Consider the following 12,376-nt stretch of genomic DNA (forward strand, 5'->3'; position numbering starts at 1 on the left):
CATAGGAAAGAAAAAAAAACCAAACCCACCTTTACTTAGTTTGATAATTCCCTTGCCTGTGAAAAGCTCACTTTTACACCTGAATTTTTGAACTTTTATCTGTGTACTGTATCTGCTTATTATGCTTCTACTAGAGTCTGGGTCCTAGACCTTCTTGCCCCTGGAAAAGGGCAATGGGACTTTAAAATGAACTGATTCTCTATTCACTTCAGCTTGCACATCAGAAGTCTCAGACAAAGCATAGTGCAACAAACCAAATGGAAATGAGGAGGCTTCCTATGTTCCTTGCCAGCTACCGCTCTTTTGAAAAATTCTGATTAGATATTCTACAGCTGTATATTTTTTAAATCAAAGTACCTTATGGAGGATTGTCAACTTCAATTAACTTCAAGGTTAAAAGTCAGGCAGGTTACCAGTGAGAAAGTGCTTTCCAGACATCTTTTGTACTCCACCTTCTTTCCTGCCAAAGTACTTGGCAGGTTAATGAATTGTCAAGAGACTAGAAGATTTCCAATTTTTTATTTCCAGGTAAACCAAACATTGAACTGCCTTGGACCTGAAACCCTCATAATTTTCTAGTCCCTAACTCCAGGAAAACTGAGCAATTTTATTTCACAGAGAATTACACAGTTGTTGGGAATGCATTCTGGAAAAACATCGTGAAAGAAAACTAACATCCTACATGTTCCATCTTTCATTTTCATCTCTGATATGAATATCTGTTCTTGAATAAGTCATCTGTAGGCTTATGTACTGGGTTTGCATGGCCAGGTTTTGGTAGCGGGACCTACAGCGGTGGCTTCTGTGCCAAGCTGCCGGCAGCTTCCCCCATGTCCGACAGAGCCAGCGCCAGCCGGCTCCAAGATGGACCCGCCGCTGGCCAAGGCCGAGCCCGTCAGTGATGGCGGCAGCGCCTCTGGGACAGCGTATTTAGCAAGGGGGGGGATAAACTGAGCAGCAACCTGCAGCCAGAGAGGAGTGAGACTGTGAGAGCAACAGCCCTGCAGACCCCCAGGCCAGCGCAGAGGGAGGCAGGAGGTGCCCCAGCCCCCAGCGCAGCGGCTCCCCGGCAGCCCGCGGTGAAGCCCCTGGCGGGGCAGGCTGTGCCCCTCAGCCCGCGGAGGGCCGCGGTGGAGCAGATCCCCACCCGCAGCCCACGGGGACCCCAGGCCGGGGCAGGGCGATGCCCCGAGGAGGCTGTGCCCCGCGGGCAGCCGGCGCTGGAGCAGCTCCGGGCAGGGCCTGTGGCCCCGTGCAGAGGAGCCCGGGCGGGAGCGGGTTTGCGGGCCGGGCCTGTGCCCCCGCGGGGACCCGCGCTGGAGCCGCTGTGCCCGAGGGGCTGCGCCCGGGGGGGGACCCGGCTGGGGCCGGCTGGGAAGGGCTGCTGCCCTGGGCAGGGCTCGCGTTGGAGAAGGCCACGGAGGACCGTGTCCGTGGGAGGGACCCCAGGCTGGAGCAGGGCCCGAGTGTGAGGAGCCTCCCCCGAGGGGGCAGGAGCGGCAGAGGCAGCGTGTGACGGACTGACCCAGCCCCGTGCCGTCCCCCTGCGCTGCTGGGGGAGGGGGGGGAGAGAATTCGGGAGTGAAGTTGTGCCCGGGAAGAAGGGAAGGGTGGGGGAAAGTGTTTTAAGATTTAGTTTTTATTTCTCATTACCCTGCTCTGATTTGATTGATAGTAAATTAAACTAATTTCCTCAAGCTGAGTCTGGTCTGCCATGATGGTAACTGGTGAGTGATCTCTCCCTGCCCTTATCTTGACCCACAAGCCTTTCGCTATAATTTCTTTTCCCCGTCCAGCTGAGGAAGGGAGCAATAGAGCAGTTTCGGTGGGCACCTGGCATCCAGCCACAGTCAACCCACCACAGCCTCTTACACACTAATATTAAGTATCAAGCTGTAAGCTGTTTCAAACTATCTAGCAGATAGCTAGCTAAAGAGGCAGATAGGCTGTTTTTGTGGTCTCAATAATATATTTAAATGTAAAGTGGTTGGATAAAATAAAATCATAAAAGCCATATGAAATGGCTCTTCATTCAAAGAGCAGTTCATTAAAATCATGCTCTAAAGAAACATTGAGCATAAGGAAAAAGTAGGACAATTAGCCAAAAGCAATTAGGACAAAACTCAGGCCTGATTAATTGATATGCAATGCAAATGTCGTGGACTTTATTCATGGCCACTGACCTTTTGGATAAAGTTTTAGTGGATATCAAAGAACGTGTGTTTCATCCTCTGGAGAAAATAAAAAGCACAACTTTGACTATGGATATGAATCAGTAGCCTCTAGATTTAACTGTCATGTTTTAAAACTGCAATGGACATATTTATAAAGATGAGACAATTTAACTGGGGAAGAATGTCTCCTACTAGTGGCATGATACCAGTTTACTCTTTTTTTCACTTTCAGAGTCACAAACTCAGTTAACATCTCCGCAGGGCTGATGGCTTTCCCAACACCATGTCATCTGTAACTGGTGTATAACCTGGATGTGAAAATACTCCAATTGTCAAAATATTTTGATAGGTCTTTCCATATTTGAAATACCTTCCCAGTTTGACATGAGTTCACCATTTCTGTTTCAGAACTATACTCTTCCATACAGTGATTGTAAGTTTTGGTGACTACCTTGTTTATACATACTGCCTGCTTTTAAGAACGCCTCCTTTTAAGAATGTCATGGAAGACACTGCCAAAAACTCTGCTAAGTCAAGTCAGAGTTCACCAGTCACATTTTTCTAATTCACCAGGCCAGACACCTTGTCAGGAAATTGGATTGGTTTACTGTGCTCTGTTTTCAGTAAAGCCATTTTATCATCTTGCAAATCAAGATTAATAACTTGAGCAGAATCTTTCCAGTGATCAAAGTTCAGCTGCTTAAAAAAATCAGAAAGCTATGGATCTTCTGCCTTTTAAAAATGAATAATGTTGATCCTTTTCCAGTCTTCTGAGACTGTCCTCTATTCTTTCCCTGTCCTCTATTAGTTCTCCATATAAGTGCTAGTGGTTCACAGGCTACATTGGCTGCTTTTTTAAATTCCCTTATAAGGTGCTTTTTAATGTTGCTTTGCCAATAAAGTGGAACACATCTCTAGTAGCTAAATGTACTTGATTCTGCTCTTTAGTCTCTTGTGAACTTATCTCCCTTCTATAACCACTTAGTTAAAAAAGTATCTGATTGCATTAGATTTTTTAAAAGACTGAAGCAAAGAAATAATTGGATTTTTCAACATTCTTTGCTTCCCCTCTTATCGGTTCTTTTCTTTTTGCTAAGGACCAGTACTTTTCTTTCACTTCTAACATGATCTTTTTCATTTTTGTCTCTTACTATCTGAGGACTACTATGCACCTCCACTTTCTTTATATTCTTGAATTACTCCTTCATAAACACAGCTTGTTTTCAATTCTGATATAGTTTTGATTTTTAGGTCTCCCAGGTTCAGATTTATCCCAGAAATTCCCTCCCTGCCAGCCTCATGGAAGCATTGCTTTTTTGAAATCCATTCTCCTTATTCTATTGTTATTCCTCTGTAAAATTTTGTAAAAAAAAAAAAAAAACAAACAAAAAAATTTAAAATACAATCATTATCTTTAATCTACACTTCCTTCCACTGTGGTACTTTAATCAAGTCCTGCTTACTACTTGGGACCACACAGAAAATAGCTTAACCTCATACAACATCCTCCATAGTTTGAACAAGGCTTTTTGTCAGCTTGTTTTGAAAACTCTGTTCTATTACTTTTTTAATGTTCGCCTTATAAGACTTTTTTTATCTCCCAGCAGTTATTCAACTATTTCAAGTCCTTTAATTTGCTTAGTGCTGCATACCTACTTACGGGTTCAAACCAAATCAGACACCTTCTACTTCTTCCCAAATAGGCGATTTGTAGCCAGTTTCTTACCACAACCTCATGCACATTAAATTTCCATTTACATTCATTCAATGCCTTTCAAAAAGCCTTTTCTTTCTGAGATAAAAAGCAGGTATTTTTAGTCTTGATATAGAGCGCGAATCTCTTATTTTTCTGGCATTTCTTTCCCAAAGAGTATCATATTTTTATGCTGAAAATTTCATCCTGCAGGTCAATTGTGCCACCTCTTTTGATCCACTTATGTCATACCTTTCATTTTAGTTTCTTCTCATTTCCCAGTGTATATAGAGGCATCTCAAAAGGCCATCACACTGCTGTTATTTTCCTCCTGCAGTTCCCCTCTGCCTCCCTCCCCCAGTGTTTTAGTCTAGATTTATATTTAGCTAACAGTGAAAAAACAGTGCCTGAGGAGTTTCTTTTTCACTACGTGAGAACATCCAGCATTCACTATGTTAAATATACACAGTTGTTTGGACACCCACTAGTTTCTAACTTCCACATTTATTATTGAGTATTGGGTATTGAGAAAAGTCCACTTTGCAAAGAGCTTAGTGGTCTGGGAATGCCTATATTGCTTTTTGAGCAAGGCATAAGGGAAGCCTGGATGTTTGGTGTTTCATAGATGCTCCAGGCTCTCTCCAAACTGAGAATGATCAGTATAGTCAGAGGGCCAAAAAGGCAGCCCTCCCTTCCCATGCTAAGCAGATGCTGATGGCAGAGCCTTGGACCATCCCTCTGTACCAGATTAAAGGATTGTGATGAATCAGTGGAAATGCCTATCTCTGAGCCCTCTCTTCCACCCTCCTTTACTGTCAAGGGAATTATTATGGCCTAAATCCAGTACAACATAACAGGGGAAAAGGTCCCTTCTCTTTCTTCCCTTCTAAAATATCAACGTACGCTTTGCAGTCTAGTGGAAACAAAAATAATTAACATTGTTAATGACTTAGGATTCAACCTCTTTAGATTCCCTGCAGTATAACTCTCAATAAAAATTTGTGATTGGCAGAATGATGTGGAAAATATATTTCTACAGAGGTCTGAACTATGTGGGTGATCTAATCTCAAATGGGTTTATGACAACTTTTGAAATCTCTGGAGTAAATTAGCCCACCCCATACATAACATCTATACATAACATCTATTCACATAGCTAAGAGCTGCAATCTGAACACACACTTATTTAATGCAGCAGCCTAAAATAATCACTCCACACAGAGGTAACCAATTCAGGATCATGTCTCAGAGGCAGGGTAAATGTACAGGCATCAAGATGCAGGCAACAATACAACAGCCCTCATTTGCACTCCGTAAGACTTGGGAAGTGAATGAGGACCACTGAAATGAACTAGCCAAGTCTTCTAGTCTTCCCAACATGCAAGTACTGGGATTTTCTGGGCACGTAAAACCCCCAGGCTTTCAAATCAGAATCATGTTGTTAAAGATTTAACAAAGACAAGAACTGAATCAAGCTTTTGTGGCAGACCATAAAGGCAGAGGGATTTTGCCCTTAGCTTAAGCAGTCTGCAGTCCTTGCCAAGACAAAGTTCCTGTAGATGTCCTTGCAGATCTCCCATATTCCTTCTTTATACATGACAGCTCACCTAACAGGATGGAGGTTTTAAATCCTTCATCCATGTTGAAAGAAAAGACATTGTCTTCACTTCTCTAACAAACACTGAATAATGAGTCATGTTTCCAAAGGAATACCCCGGGAAAAAAACATGTTCTTCTACCTTTTGTTAAGACTAGATAAATAGTGAATACGTAACTAAAATGGTTTGCCTTTTTTCAGTCTTGTTGCAGTTTTAGTGTATTAAATAGATCACTCAGTAGCTCTAGATTTTGCTTCACCTATCTAACCAGCTGTCACCACCCTATCACCACCTATGTCACATATCTAGCATATAAAACTTTTTTAATTTAGGTGATAATTATGTTCACTATGGAAACATTCAGAAGATGCACAATGTTACAACAAAGGGAAACAACAGTTTCGTAACATAAGCCATAGTGAGTCTGCCCTATGTCAGACAGTACAGTCTGTACAGCAAGAACATCTTTCTTTTATTTCAGTTCTGTTTTTCTTTTTTTAGCTAAATTCGTTGAATACCGATACCAGAAATCTGGCACCAATGAATTCATTTGGGCCAACACAGCAATCTGCCAGGGCAGAGTGAGTTGCAAGAGCAAGACCACAGATGTAGATAGGGAGCTTATAATTGAAAGAAGCAGAAGAAAATCAGCTCACATTCAGCTGGGCTGGGCAGAGACCAGACTGAAAAGAAAATAGTACTTAATAGTGTACCTTCTGGGACATCACTTTGCCTTACGGTTTGGTTAACACCTTGGTTTCATTGGCTTGGTCAAATTGGGTTTAGCTGGGAGTGTTGTTGATTTTGATCTGCTGAGCAGGCAGCGCTCTGATGCAGGCACCGGGGTAGCATAAAGCTACTGTAGAATTCTCTGTGTCTTGCAGTGGCCAGCTGGCAAGGTGAGCAAAATTCACCTAGAAAATCCACATTCAGAGTGGATGTTGTAATGTCACTGCTTTAAGAGTATTGGGAAAAAAACCCCACCTGCATGCAGTTTTGCTGCCACAGATCTCCTGACTCAGGGCTGTAGAGTTTGTAGGAAAAAATGAAGGCAGAAAATTCATTTGCAATCAGGAGTGGAACTTAATCCACCACAAGTAAGAAATGAAAAGAACAAAATATTTTTTTTGTAGGGGAAATCACCTACATAAAGCTGTACAGAATGCTTCCTGATACCTTGGGCCTGGACCAAACTTTCTCTGCAAAAGTATTTAAAAGGGGTTTTTTTGCCTTCCAGCTTTCTGGCTCTGCCTCTCTACTGGAGGTGCAGCCAGGGCATATTGAAGGAAAACCCTTCCCAGGTAATTAGGCTGTTTGGGGTAGGACTGATGTAAAAAGATTTTCAAAACCCAACAAAGTCAGCTGTGGTGAGCTGCACTGAGGGGAATCATGGACTGGACAGCAAATGAAAAGCAAAGCATTTTTAAGCTGTGGACTTAGCTAGTGTTTTAAAACAGCATAGTCATTTCTGTTGTACACTTCTGTACATCAGAGAGTACACTGACTGTGACCACAGTCCATAGAGAAGCTGTCTGTATTCATGCATATAGAATTGGAAAAACTGCATGTAGAAAAAATGTCATTTTCCCCAAACCGCAGGTAATCAGCATTCAGCAACAGCCTTGTCTCGGCATGAAGCCTGAAAGAAAGCAGTGTCACAGCAGAGAAATAAGATAATTGAAAAGGAAAATGTGTCAGCGCTCAGGACGACTTCTGCCAGTCTCTCTGAACTAAATCTCAACAACTGACTGGCAGACCGTGTCTGCTAGTGTCTCTCTGTCAATGGAATAGGTTGTCCCTGACCCTCTTCAGAAAGTGAAACACATCAAACAAAAGACAACAAGACTCATCCTCATTTCAGCTCACAGCTATTAATTTTATGGTGTGACTACTCCAAATAACATATGCGTAGCCAGAGCTGTGCCCAGATTCCAAGTGATGGGAGACCAATTTCTAGCACCTTGACTCCTCTAATTACACTGACAAGTCTCCTGAAATCTCTGCTGTGGTTCTTCATCTGAAACAAAAATGCAGATGATTCTCAATAGTGTCTGTTGAGCTGAGAGGAATGAGAGGATTAATTAGTTGCAGTTCATAAAACAATAAGATTAAAATTTGTGAGTAACTGCAAAGTGTAATTGGCAATAACGATGCAATCACCACAGTGCAAGAAAGACAGGATCAGTCCCAGATATCCTACATCTGGAACAAAATATATTGATTGCACTAAGACCACGGACAAGCCCAGATCACCAGCTGGCTCGTCAGCTCTGCTGGCCTGGGCAGCTGCCTGCTTCATTCCAGGGCTGGAACACCAGCAATAGAGCAGCTCTTTAGCAGAGGAGCATTGCCTCTAAACCTCCAGAAGTCCATGGGTCTTACGAGCTGGGGAGGCTTATGGCTAGCTCTGGCCTCGGGGCTTGTAAGGTGTCCTGTGGAGGAGAGATTGTGCAGTTTTAACCCTTCCCCTGCCAGCCCCCCCAGGTGTGGTGCAGGCTGTGGGATGCTGGATGATGAGGCTGCTGCATGGCTGCCCTCAATAACCTCTCAGGCACCCTCAGCCATCAGGCATCACCCAAAGACAAAGGGTTCGTCTTGTTTGACACCTTCTGAATGGTACCAAAACACCTTTATGATTCCAGACAGAGAAAATCAAAGCTTTTCACTTCAAAATTGCTCTATTGAACAGTTTTGACATTTCCAGCAGTGTTTCACACACCACCACCCCCCAAACCATTCAGTGCTCTCACTATCTCACAATTACATTTTGAAATTCACTGCAAAATACATCCCATGCTTCATGGTCTTGTTTTTGGTGAGTGAAGTGCCAGTCTGTTTCATCATCGCACTGCTTGCACCGCCCGACCATGCAGAACTGGCCCAAAGTACAGCTCCTGCTTGCTTATGAAAAGATTGTATGCAAAGAGTCTATTTCTAGCCTTCCTAGGGGTACTAAACTTGTAGGATGCCAGTCGTAGACTTCCTGTCCAAAAAGCCTCTCTTCTTGGCTTTTCTTTACAGATGTCCTTTACCGATGACACAACAGGAAGAACATCACTGAGCTCTTTGTTAAAAGCCCATTTTTAGGAAAAGGTGACTTTCTCTCACAGAGGAACCACAGCATGAGAAGCATGTACTACAGTAACGCCTTTACTGCTTCTCTCTGCAGATGGTATTTTTGTCTAAAAGGGGAAAAATAATGGAGCTATCCCAGTGTCCTTCCAACCCTATTGCAAGAACATGTCATCTTGGCATGTGTGCTAGAGAAAAGCTTTCATGGTACCTTTCTAAAATAAAGCCAGAGAGTCAACAAGAGGAAAAAAACCCAAAAATTAAATACATAGCATGTGCTTCTGGCCTCCACAGACCAGAATCACAGAATTATAGAATGATTTGGGTTGGAAGGGACTTAAAGATCATCTAGTTCCAATCCCACTGCCTTGGGCAGGAACAACTTCCACTAGACCAGGTTGCTCAAAGCCTCATCCAACCTGGCCTTGTAAATATCATTTTGGTAATGAATGGAAAAACAAAATCCATCAGTCTCAAAGGTTTGACATTGTGCACAGAAACCGGGCTGCTCACAGCACTGTACGACTCTGTTGGGTGTAATGAGAGTGCCAGAGCTTCCCGGGGGTGCTCTGAGTACCAGGGAGTGAGGAGGAGGGGAAGAAAGATCAGAAAAACAAATAGGAAGATGAGGGAAGGCAGAGAGCAGAGCAGAGAGGAAGGAGAGAGCACAGCAGGAAAGGACACAGTGTAAAGGAGGAAAAGTGCCACAGGAGGAGCAAGAAGGTGGCAGACAAGTTATGAAGAGCTATTTGCAGCTCTTCTGGCTGAGGTAGGCCAGCTAGTTCACACGCTTTCTACAACCTCTGACAGACTCCTTCCACTGCAAGGACATCACTACCCAGCACATGGAGCAAGGGTGCTGTGGTTATGTAGTGCAGGCACACACACTTCCAGTTCCTGCTGTTGTGGCCCAAGGATTAACCATCTTCATCCCAGAGCCACTAGTTCTGCCCTGTTCTCCTCAGCTAATCCAGCTGAGTCCACTCATCCCATCAGTGCAAGCAAAGAGGAATATTTTTTGCACACTTTCAGTACTAGGTCTTTGCTAAGCAATATGTGTGCAGTGAAATCAAGTTATCTGTAAGCGCATGAGCTGTGCCTATGTGTATCACCAACAGTCCCACCAGGTGGGAATGACTTTTGGTCCCTTCTGGTCAGGAGCAAGCTTAGATCAGTGATCTCTCTCAGCAACTGAGATCTAGAAAAACAATGTTTCCCCTTGAAAAAGTATATCAGGCAATCAGTTCCTGCTACATCTTCCATGATATGCTATGCTACTCTAGCAACCTCACTGGTTTGCCTTACCGTTTCTGCCACTGACACCATAAATGTTGAATTCAATGTACTTAAATACATTTTTGGCAACAAAAATGGTAAATTCACTTGTCAGGTAAGAGTAAGTTTTATTGTTTTCTCTTTAAAAACAAATATTTTGTTTAGATATGTTACTAAATTCCAATAATCCTTTACCTCTTTCATCAGACCTTAATGCAGAATAACAGAGTCCCCTGCAATCAGTGGTATTTGATTTATACACTTAGTAGCAGTAACTTATGACTAACCATGATGAACAACAGACGGAAAAATTCAAAACCTGGCAGGTTTGTTGGAGACTGTCATTGTTATGAAAAAACTACCCACACAAGAGGGAAAACTCTCTCCCTACCCCTGCAAATGGTAACATAGTCTGAGTGCACTGTCATTCATAAAATGTAATATATGGGGAATTCTCTGCAAAGGCACAATGTTCTTCCCATTAACTTATAAAAGGAGCTGGCAGGGATTCTTCAGTCATTTTAAAAACATTACAAGTTCTACTCAAAGTTGAAAGTGACCTTCTACATAAATGTTTTACTCTATACTGGGAGCTGACAGCCAGGTTCAGAGAGCCCAACACCAATTTGAAATAACCTTAAAAGATATAGTGGTTTTTTTCTTCACATTAACAAATAGACGTTATGTAAATATATGTCCACATATTTTTCCACTTTAAAAAAGTAGCATCTAGTGCAAATCAGCCTTCGCTTCCACTATAGGGAATACTAAATTGAAAGAGACTATAAATCCAGGCATGGACACTTCAAATTCCTGAGTTCCCCAAGTAGATCTATTGGAAAAACTATATCTGTGGCTTAGACTAGTAGCTCATGATATTATCTCACCACATAGCTAACCAGCAGCAGAGCTCAAAGAGCAGTCATAGCACAAATACCCTCCCCACCCCACCCCACCCCCATTTTTCTGATCATTTTAAAGAGATGCCTTATTGGGTTTGTGTGGCCGTGGTTTGGTAGCTGGGACCTACAGTGGTGGCTTCTGTGCCAAGCTGCCGGCAGCTTCCCCCATGTCCGACAGAGCCAGCGCCAGCCGGCTCCAAGATGGACCCGCCGCTGGCCAAGGCCGAGCCCATCAGTGATGGCGGCAGCGCCTCTGGGACAGCGTATTTAGCAAGGGGGGGGATAAACTGAGCAGCAACCTGCAGCCAGAGAGGAGTGAGACTGTGAGAGCAACAGCCCTGCAGACCCCCAGGCCAGCGCAGAGGGAGGCAGGAGGTGCCCCAGGTGCTGGAGCAGAGATTTCCCCAGTGAGGCAGGCTGGGCCCTGCAGCTCACGAAGGTCTCATGGTGGAGCAGATCTCCCTGCAGCTTGGGGATGACCCCATGCCAGAGCAGGGGGATGCCTGAAGGAGGCTGTGACCCCTTAGGGGACCCAGGCTGGAGCAGTGTGTGCCTGAAGGACTGTCCCGTGGGAGGGACCCCAGGCTGGAGCAGGGCCCGAGTGTGAGGAGCCTCCCCCGGGGGGGCAGGAGCGGCAGAGGCAGCGTGTGACGGACTGACCCAGCCCCGTGCCGTCCCTGTCCCCCTGCGCTGCTGCGAGGGGGGAGAGAATTCGGGAGTGAAGTTGTGCCCGGGAAGATGGGAGTGGCAGGGGGAAGGTGTTTTAAGATTTGGTTTTATTTCTCATTATTCCACTCTGATTTGATTGATAATAAATTATTTTTTCCCCAAGTTGAGTCTGTTTTGCCCGTGACAGTAACTGGTGAGTGATCTCTCCCTGCTCTTGTCTCGACACGCGAGCCTTTTGCTATGTTTTCTTTTCCCCGTCCAGCTGAGGAGGGGAGTGATAGAGCAGCTTTGGTGGGCACCTGGCATCCCGCCAGGGTCAACCCAGCACAGAGGTGTGTTACAACTGGGATTTCAAATATCTGTATGGAAGCGCAACATGCGGTCCCTTTGCACAATGCAGGTTATAATATTTTGTCTTTTGATAGCATGACATTTTTAGGCTTTTCTTTGCAATGATATGCCAGTTAAAACCCACAAACACACACCTTCGTCAGTGAGTGCTCCAGGGATTTATTCACATACTCAGCTTTGTGCATTGACATCAATGAGACTTGGAGCAAGAAGGGCCAGATGACCTCTGGCCATAGATTCCACTCCTGTTTTTCACTGATTCACCATCTGAAAAGTTCAAGTTCAGCATTGCCAAAAGGTCCTCAAAGCCTGTTCCCTCCTCATCTGAAGTCTGAGACAGCAGTCACAGTAATCACAGCTCTGCAGAACTAGGTTGCTGTATGTATTGCACCACTTACCATGCGTCTTGGAAGGTCTTGGAGAAAACACCCACTGAAAGGACTTTCTAAGCATTCAAAGTCTAGCTGTCTTTTCTGATTGCTTTTTCAGGATTCCTGAAGAAACATGGTGTTTTTTACCTTGGGGGGATGTCTTTCCTGTAATGCTCTGTAACATTTTATACTCTTCATCAGGTCATGTATTTTAAACATATATGCATCTGTGGAAATCCAATAAAAAATATTTTAATTATTGCTCATATAC

The sequence above is a fragment of the Falco naumanni genome, chromosome 3 (assembly GCF_017639655.2).
Source record: "Falco naumanni isolate bFalNau1 chromosome 3, bFalNau1.pat, whole genome shotgun sequence".
Taxonomy (NCBI): Eukaryota; Metazoa; Chordata; class Aves; order Falconiformes; family Falconidae; genus Falco; species Falco naumanni.